At 35.4% G+C, this 9,724-nt stretch overlaps 1 pseudogene; it reads right to left on the bottom strand.

Annotated features, from left to right (window-relative positions):
- Nucleotides 1-4,179: 4,179 nt before the first annotated feature.
- On the bottom strand, nucleotides 4,180-9,139 carry LOC139885939 (DNA-directed RNA polymerases II, IV and V subunit 3-like; annotated as a pseudogene).
- Between the last annotated feature and the right edge of the window lie 585 nt (nucleotides 9,140-9,724).

The following is a 9,724-nucleotide window of genomic DNA, read 5'->3' as shown; positions in this document are numbered from 1 at the left end:
AGAAATTTAAAAATAGCCCGAAATGACCTCGAAGCCTATAATCAACGGTTTGCCGAACTAACCTCAATTTGTCCAAACCTCCGGGCTCCCGGGCCCCAAGGAGTTGAGTTTTACATGGATGGACTCCCTAAGAGCATTCCACACGGGGTAATGCCATCAAGACCCGCCGACCTACAAGAGGCTGTGATGATAGCCCGCCGATTTATAAAAACGGTGAACGAAATTGAAGCGCCGGCACCAACGGCCGAGGCCCAACCGGGCAACAACAAAAGAAAACATGAAGCCTCTCCATCAAGCAACCACAACCACAACGACTACACCAAGAAGCCTTTCACCCCCGGCGGCAGGAAGAGTTATGCCGGAACTCGACCTTTTTGCAACAAGTGCCACAAACATCATTATGGTGAATGTAGCAAACCATTTTGCAACAAGTGCCGCGACCATCATTATGGAAAATGTGGCAATCCATTTTACATCAAGTGTCAAGGAAGTGGCCATGTGGAGGAAGTGGCCATGTGGCCCATAGTTGTGAAAGTACCGCCCCCGTCGCTCAAAAGGGGCCCAATGTACCGAAAACGGGTGTTTGTTATAAATGTGGTCAACCGGGTCGAAATGCATGCCCAAAGAATAAAGCTAAAACCAACGCACGCGGTTGAACTTTCAACATCAACGCCAAGGATGCCCGAGATGACAAGGAACTAGTCACGGGTACGTTCTCCTCAACAACTCTTAAGTTTCATGTTTATTCGATTCGGGTACCGTTAGACGTTTTATAACCAAGGCTTTGACTCATACTTTTGCACTCCACCACTTCCCCTAGACACTACTTATGCCATTCAAGTGACTGACGAAAAACTATTACGTTAAACTTTGTGGGTGAAGAATTTGAATTTTGACTTGATACCTATAGAACTAGGGAGCTCCAAACCTATTCGTTAGGAAGAAAATGTTTCCCCACAAATATGTACCGATTATCGTGAACTAAATAAATTTCGGTTATGAACCAATATCCTTTTCCCCGTATCAATGACCTCATGATCAATTACAAGAATTCCGTGTGTATTCCAAAATCGACCTCCATTCCAGTTATCATCAATTGAGGGTTAAGGGAGAAGATGTCTCCAAAACCGCTTTCCGAACTCGTTGCGATAGTTATGAATTTCTTTTAGTGACCGTTCAGTTTATCTAAGGCTCCTTCCGTATTCATAGACCTCCTGAACCGCGTATGCAAACTCATCTAGACAAATCCATTATCATATTTATAAATGATGTCTAAATCTATTCAACAGTAAAGAAGAAAAACGAACAACATCTCCGTCTTACGCTCGAACTCTGTTGAAAAGTGCAACTCTACGCCAAATCCTCTAAGTGTGAATTTTGGCTAAACGAAGTCCAATTCTTAGACCATGTTGTTAGTGGTCCAGGTATTAAAGTAGACCCTGCAAACGTCGAAGCCCCACGTAATCGGGAGACACTCACGACTCCGACTTATATTCGTAAAATCTTGGCTCTCGCCGACTATTACCGAAGATCTGTTCCCGACTTCCCTCGTATTACTCGACCTTTAACCTCGTTGACTCACTAAGGGAAAATTTAAACCTCTCTGTGTCCGAACCTTGAACGTGATTATTCACACCCACCTTACTAGCCAAATTCGTGTAGCACAAAATGGAACTCAAATATGGAAATATTTCTACGTGAACGCCCGAAAGGCATACTCTCTCGACTGGAAATCAAGGAAGCCAAAATCAGTTATTTTGCATGAAGAATTTAAAAACTTAATTATAGATCCGATCAATCTTCTCATCACCACGTACCACGTTACATAACTCTGTTATTCACTGTTACCGTCTGATATTACTGGAACCTAAGATAACACACAATCCAAGGATACCTCTTTCTTCTTTGACTTATCATCCTTATGCTTCTGATATACGGCCAACTACTACTCAACACCGAACTATACAACTACGTGTACTATCCCCTTCCCACCAAGTCTCAACATTTGGCCACAAGATGCGCGATGTGACTACATCAAGATGAAAACTCATACTATTCTAAATTCTCATTTTGCTCCTATCTTTTTCGCTCGTACTTCCGTTTATGGAAAACCTTTTATCTAAATTCTCAATGGAGAGAGAGACTCTTCACGTATTACTAGTATTCGCCACGAGGGTGAATAGCCTGATGAACGTTTTCAGTAGACGATAAGAAACTTGTTCCAACAAACGTTTTCGAGCCCTAACTAAATTGTTTAAACATATCTTAAAGAATTCTATTCCAACCCGGTGTACGTTTATCAATTATCTCTGATCGAAATACTCGTTTCACTTCTAGTTTTACAAGAAGCCTCGGAAACACGTTAAAACGTGAGTACTGCGTATCATCCATAAACTGACGAACCAAGCAAACGAACGATTTACATCTTGGAAAGACATGTTATAAACTTGTATTGTCGCCTTTAGTTGATCCCTCTTACAACAGTAGTTACCACTCGTGTGTTAACGCGCACTTTTCGAAACTTTATATAACCGCAAATGTCGTTCTCCTATTCGTTGGACCGAAGTAGGTGACAAGCAAATCACAGGATCCGAACTTATTCAAGAAATAACCGTTGAGATAGTTCAAGTCCGAGAAGGGCTCAAGACGACCCGTAGTCGCCAAAAGGACTATGCCGATGTTAGGCATAAACCTTCCGAATTCCAAGTCAGTAACCGTGTAATATTGAAAAACCGCACCTTGGAAAGGTGTAATCCGTTTCGGGAAATTGAGGAAAGTTATATCCGTAATATTGATTCTTTTGAAATCTTGGGGCGTATTGGAACCGCTTCCTAACGTGTTGACTTTTTCGTTGACTTTGACCCGACCAAAGTTGACTTTTAATCAAACTTAACCAAATATTTATGCAACCATTCTAACATGTTTTTATACTTGTACCTTGCATGAAACTTGACAATTTGATTCACATGCTATAATAATCGAGTCTAAACGAGCCATATGACTAATTGAACACGTTGACCAATCGTGATTACCGTTATTGATACAACCTATTTGTTTAGGTCGAGACTAGCATTCTTTCTAGCACACGTTTACTTGTGAAGTACTTTATTACTCGTGCACTCAAGGTGAGATCATAGTCCCACTTTTACTCTTTTAAACTTACATTTGGGATGAGAGAACATAAACGTTTTGTTTTACTAAGTGAACACAAGTATGAAAACAAACATTCTACATACGAGTTTAGAACAAAATCCTCAATTCGATTATCATTAGTTACACTTTCCGGGTGTAAGCGTGAACTTATATTATGTGGATCCATATGGGTTTGACAAACCCTCATTCGGACGGTTCGCCACCGTCATATCGGATGAAATATATTTTCGAGAATCAGTGTATGTTCTAACACTATTGTGATGGGGTTCTATGGAAGGAAAGTTAAGCCTTGATAATTGGGTGCTCGTGAATATTAACTTTTGGAATGTATTACTATTATTTCAATCTTGCAAATCTTGTGATTCAACTTACTTATTTACTCACTTACTTACTTAAACCTATGATTTCACCAACGTTTTCGTTGACAGATTTCTATGTTTTTCTCAGGTCTTTGAACGATATGTGATACATGCTTCCGCTCATTATTTTGATACTTGCATTGGATGTCGAGTATATATGCATACATGGAGCGTCTTTTGACTTTATTTAAAACTGTGTCGCATAGGTTTCATTTGTACTTATAACCTTGTAACGTAACTTTTGGTTGAACAATTCTTGTAAACTTTGAAACAAATCTTTACATTTGAATTGAATGTGACATATCTTTGGTCAAACGCTATTTTAAAGACTTATGACCACGTAACGGGACCTAAGTAGATGGCGCCGTCAATGACGATTTTGTCGGGTCGCTACAATAAATACATAAATAGTTATAAAAGCTTTAGCTATTCAAATTGATTTGGAAATTATCATTATGATATAATGAATACTCTGATTGCAAGTAGAAAACTCAACTTGACCCAAGATCTCAAAAAACGAGTAACTTCATGTTTCCCTCTCATGATATAAGATATAAATGAACATTAGATACATCAACCAAAATATAATATGCGAATGGTAATCGTTTAAAACCTCCTAAAGCGCATAATTTGAAGTCAAAATTATCATCCAAGGGCTAATATTAAACTTGTTGGTCCAACAAAATGTTAATCCCTCCTAAAGTGCCTAATTTGTACAGGAATTCTTATACATGTCCCATAATTCTTTAACATTTTTCAACAAGACGAACGGTTCGTTTGTCATTATTGTACATAGAGAAAATGGGTGAAAATTGGAAACTTCTAGTACTGCTTAAGAAATCTTTATAAATTCATACATCACAAACGCGTACGGATGCAGAGATCATATCAAGATCATATCATCGATATGGCCAATGCATTTAACGCTCCCATCAACACCTCCCATAAATTCTTTTATGCCCATTTGTCTATGTTTTAATGTTTAGCTACAAAATTATCTAAAGGTATCTTTTTATCCTCTTGAAAAACAGCTAAATCCAAAAAACAATCTCGAACCTTTTGATAAGAAAGGCAATCGACGCTTAGTTTCATCCATTTAAGCAACTCATTTTCGTGTGTCACATATCGGTTGAGCTTTTGACAACCGATTTTTAGCTGCTTCCCAATACTATTCAGATTGGTCTCTTAATGAAGCTCCAATCACTTATAGCGCTAAAGGCAGCCCTTAACATTTCTTCATAATCTGTCAAACCAAATTATCAATTTATTAACTTTAACACAAAAATCTTTATATCAAACTTCATATTAGCATTAAATATTAAATATATATTATACCTGTTTGATCAAATATTATTATTATTATTATTATTATTATTATTATTAAACTGAAGTGTCCATGGAGGTGCAATATTCATATTAGAATAAGCATTAGACTTGCTTTTAGAAACAAATCCTAAAATCTTTTGTCTTAATTCTTTCACATTTAGAGACCGTGACACTGTCAGCACCAGAATCTTGTTATTGTAATAACCTGAAACAAGACAAACATAATCCATTTCACAGAAAAAAAATAAAAATAAAAAAAAAATAAATAAAAATAAAATAATTAATTTTTTTTAAATTGAACACAAATATCGAAATTCTTCCATGAAATTTATCACATACGATTCGTTACAGTACAAAGAGAAAATGGTTCAACATAAACGGTTTAGCCAACACGATCACCTCCTACAGCTAATTAAAATGGTTCACAATTGATAAAATATTAGCCATGACAACCTCTAAAATGATCATGGATTGATTCCAAGTTTAAACATCAAGACCTATCTTCCATACAGAACTCACACCTAGAAGCATGTGAAACATTAATTTTAGAAGATTAATTACTACACGGACACCGAAAAAAAGTCTCGCTACTTCGGCTCATTTAACTGAGAAATTTAAGCACATAAACAGCATAAACTTAAAGCTTCAAAATGGTTAACCTCCTCGCATATGAGCACCCAATTCACCAAACTGGTCATCAGCTTCCACAGATTCCTCCAACAGACGAACATCATCCAGCTTCTTCTGTTTAAGAACATCGATTGCATTAATTACCAACTGAGACGCTTTGACTGCACCAGTGGATTCAACACTTCCACTTTCTTCAACACTTTATCATCATACGTGTACGCCTTAGGATCCACCACTTCCACCTAATTACAAGAAGATTAAATGCAACATCCAAAAGGTACAATCAGAGTTAGGTAATTTTTTATTTTTATTTTTAGAAAAAGAAGAAGAGTGCTTATCTATGACATTATTACTGTATACAAATATTAAAAAGTTAAAATGAATCAACCTGTTGGGTGTGTGGATTTATGCCAAAGACTTTGGTAGGGCTGCTATCCACAACACAAGTCTTCTCCTCAAGTGATAAAGTCTCCATCATTCGTTAATGTGAATCTCGGGCTCATACATGAAAGTGACAGTTGCAGCAGGTGACCATTTGGCATGATCTTTTCCAATCCCCTTTCGAGCTATTGTTCTTAGCCTCAATTCTTCCCCTTTGTGCAACTTTACAATTGTGATGCCCCTAAGCACAACAAACCATCATTAAGTATTGATATCTTATTTCATCACAAGTAATGGGTTTATGTACAATAAGGCAAAGAATATTTCTATTTGAACACATATTAAATAGTTATTTAATTGAAATATCAACTAACTCATTTTCGGGTAAAAGCAAATCTTCAGATCGAGCCATATACAACACCCCTGATATTCGATTCTGCAAGCTTAATCTTTATCTTTATATAAATTAAATATCAGTGATTACGATAGTAAACTCATCCATTTGAAATAAATTTATACATGTTAATGTGTACCTATAGAAACCATTCTTTTAGCGAACTTTTCATTTTAACTATGAGATAAGTCGAACTTGAATCAAACAAATTTGTAAAGGGTCAGAGCTTGACCCGACCCGACCCACCCATTTTCAATCCCTCAAAATAATCTACTTTATTATGCTGCATACCCTTAACCCGATCCGCCCATTTTACCACCCCTGGAAAAAGGCCAGAGCTTTACCTTTCAAGGCCTAATTTGACACCTTCAGAAGTAACCTCAGTGTAAAAAGCATCCCATGTACGCCATCCAAACCAATTCAATATATCTAGCATCTGAATCAATAATAATGTGTAACAACAACATTATTGTATTATCAAAAATCGATCAATTATTTACATACCTGCAAAATAAGTATTAAAGAGAATTAATCAAATTACCTCCTTTCTTTTGCGATGAGAAAATGTCTGTAAATATCTCTCCACACTCTGCTGCAAAGTTAGTACTTCAGCAATTAAGCTAGAAACTTAGATGCATATCACACAACAGAACAATTTTTTTTTTATGATAATCGTGTTAATAATTTTTAATGTGCATATTTGACTGCGTTAGTAACGACGTTAAACATGTCAGGTCCAGCAGCAACAAATACAAGATGACTCCCTTCGAATAACAACCCCCGAATGAAAACATGTTATACCACTTTCCAATAGAATCTCCGATTCGTTGTCAACGTTTCCTTGTATAAGAGCTCCAAAATCACCCTCAAGAATGGGAAAAAAGACGGTGTATAGAGCAGACTGATGACACCCGTCGTCAACTTCATTAATTTCACCAAAATGTGAACCATCGCGCGTTTCAACTATTAAATTCTGCTTCTCAGTAGGTATATCATGACCACATGTCCCCATTCTATGGGTCATCCACCATAATTTGAACCGGAACACACACATAATAATAATGTACAGAAAAAATGAATCTAAAGCACACATATTAAATATCAATGAGAACAATCAAAATCTGAAATAAAAGATTCAAGAACAAATAATCTCGGAAAAATAAAAACTCAAATTAAGAAACCCAAATGAAAAATACAAGACATAAATAATCTGAAATAAAAGATTCAAGAACAGATAAACTCAAAATAAAATGGGTTAAAGTTGTCACCCCTTGAACCAACACAAGAACCTTCAAAATATAGATAAACAAAAAACCTAGAGACAATTTTCACAAACTGATTATTTCTCAATTTAGCACATTTATCATTCCATGGGTATCAAATGGGTCAATTTACGTAACTCTAATCTTTTAACGGGTCAAATGGGTTGGACTAAAACTTGTAATTTATCAAAGAATTCATCCGTAAATGTTTTCAAATACATATATTTACTGTCGGTATTATCACAGTTACCACGTTAAAGGAATAATAAGTTATCTGATATGTTTTGACTCACACTAAAAAAATACTTGTTTTGACCCGTTACCCAACCCACCCATTTTGCCACTGTAACATAACATGACCGAATATAAGTCATTTACCAGGGAAAATCAAGCAAAACCACCAGCCTTCTCAATTAGTTCTTCAATTGGGATATCTAAGATAACCGAATCTTTGTTTTCACCAAGAAGTGAAGAAGATGGATACATGTTCGTTCCCATTCCAAATCCGCGACCCGTTTCCTTTCTGATAGCTAACTGATCACCGGTGATCATTTTTGACTCTATATGACATTAGTATTGAAATTCAAAACTTTAGTCATACCTTGATAAGCCTTTCAATTTATCATCATAAACAACAAACCCTATACTAATGATGAAATAGAATACTCTGTAGTTTTAAAAATACTGATAGGCCTTTAATTGTTAAAAGTAATGGAGAACTACCAGATCTTAATGGATGATTAGGACTTTCAAATGCTCATTAATTTTAAAAATCAATTGACACAACCAGAAAACTACGTTATGACACTAACATAGTGGGAAAAAAAATAGCTGTTAGTTCAATAATAAAAATCAAAAACTTACTTTGTTCTTTGAAGGTTGGATGCATACCAAATTAAAAAGAAACCTTATATGATATGCGATGATCTAAAAGATAAATGATACATATTGCAACACCTTTTTGTATACTCAGGATACTTATAGTAGTTCAATTGTGACTAATCAAACATACAAAAACAGTAAAACGATGAAACAAATTTAGACCAAGTAAATACAGTAATCAACAAATACGCAACCTAACCCGGCATGATACGCAAGAGTGTAAGTTATTACTAAAATATGCAAATAAATGTGAAGTAAACATACTATTTTGCAATTTCCAGTGCCGATAAAAAATAAGAATTCAAAAGACATACCTCCAATATTGACATGCTTCGTTATCGCAATTATTGAGGTGCCAACATATGTTGTGTTAGTGGATATGAATTGACTACCTGACACATAATACAATAATTACCAAGGGATGTCAATAACACCAACATATAAGTATATCATTTAAACACAACTATCTATACATGTAGACACCTCGGATGAACGCCATAATTTGCAGACAGACTTACATCGTAACAGCGATTCAACGGGAAGTCTCGTGAGAATTTCGATAATGATTTCTGACAGTAGTGTAGGAACAGATTGAGTTTCTTCAGATGTTTCCGATGATTGTGATGTTATGATTCTTTTTGGTTGACGATGTTCGTCTTCCAGTTTCATTTTAGGGTTTATTTTTTGATGATTGATTTGGGGAAAAATATGATCCGTGTTTTGTTAATGAGAAGTTTTGAGATGAACGTGACTGTTTTGATCAGATAAAATAACTTCCTCAGTGTTATATTAGGAAAGACACATAAATCTAACATCAGAGACATAATTTTGACATCAGATAAATGTGAGCCTTTGGATCAATCAAGAATATTCTATTTTAAGGGTAGGGATCTATTTTTGTAATGGATAATTTTAAAAGCTGACTCAAATACAGCTTTGCTTTAATATATAGAGTAGATAGATAGATTGAGGCCTCTATTTGTAGAAAAGCATGAATTAAAAAAACTGTAATCAAATTGTAAATTTCGCCCCCGTCAAATTAAGTAAAAAATTGTTACTCATTTCTTCTGATTTAACCGTCAATTTCTCTCACAGTTTCTTCTGGTTTGTATCTATCTCATTAATTTTCTTGTGAATAATAACATTACTGAGAATTTTAACTAAGATTAACGGTTGAAAAACATAAGCATGCAATTGTGCAAGCCAACTATCAAAAGCAGACCGTAGTTGCACACTAAATAATTACATACAAATTTAACTATTTCATGTAATATTAATTATGTGCTGATCATGTATGTATTAGATGTAGATTTAAGACTTTTATTTTAAGGATATCT

This window comes from Rutidosis leptorrhynchoides, chromosome 1 (assembly GCF_046630445.1).
Source record: "Rutidosis leptorrhynchoides isolate AG116_Rl617_1_P2 chromosome 1, CSIRO_AGI_Rlap_v1, whole genome shotgun sequence".
In the NCBI taxonomy this organism is placed as follows: Eukaryota; Viridiplantae; Streptophyta; class Magnoliopsida; order Asterales; family Asteraceae; genus Rutidosis; species Rutidosis leptorrhynchoides.
Note: the sequence above shows the minus strand (reverse complement) of the source record. Positions and strands in the feature narration are given on the sequence as shown.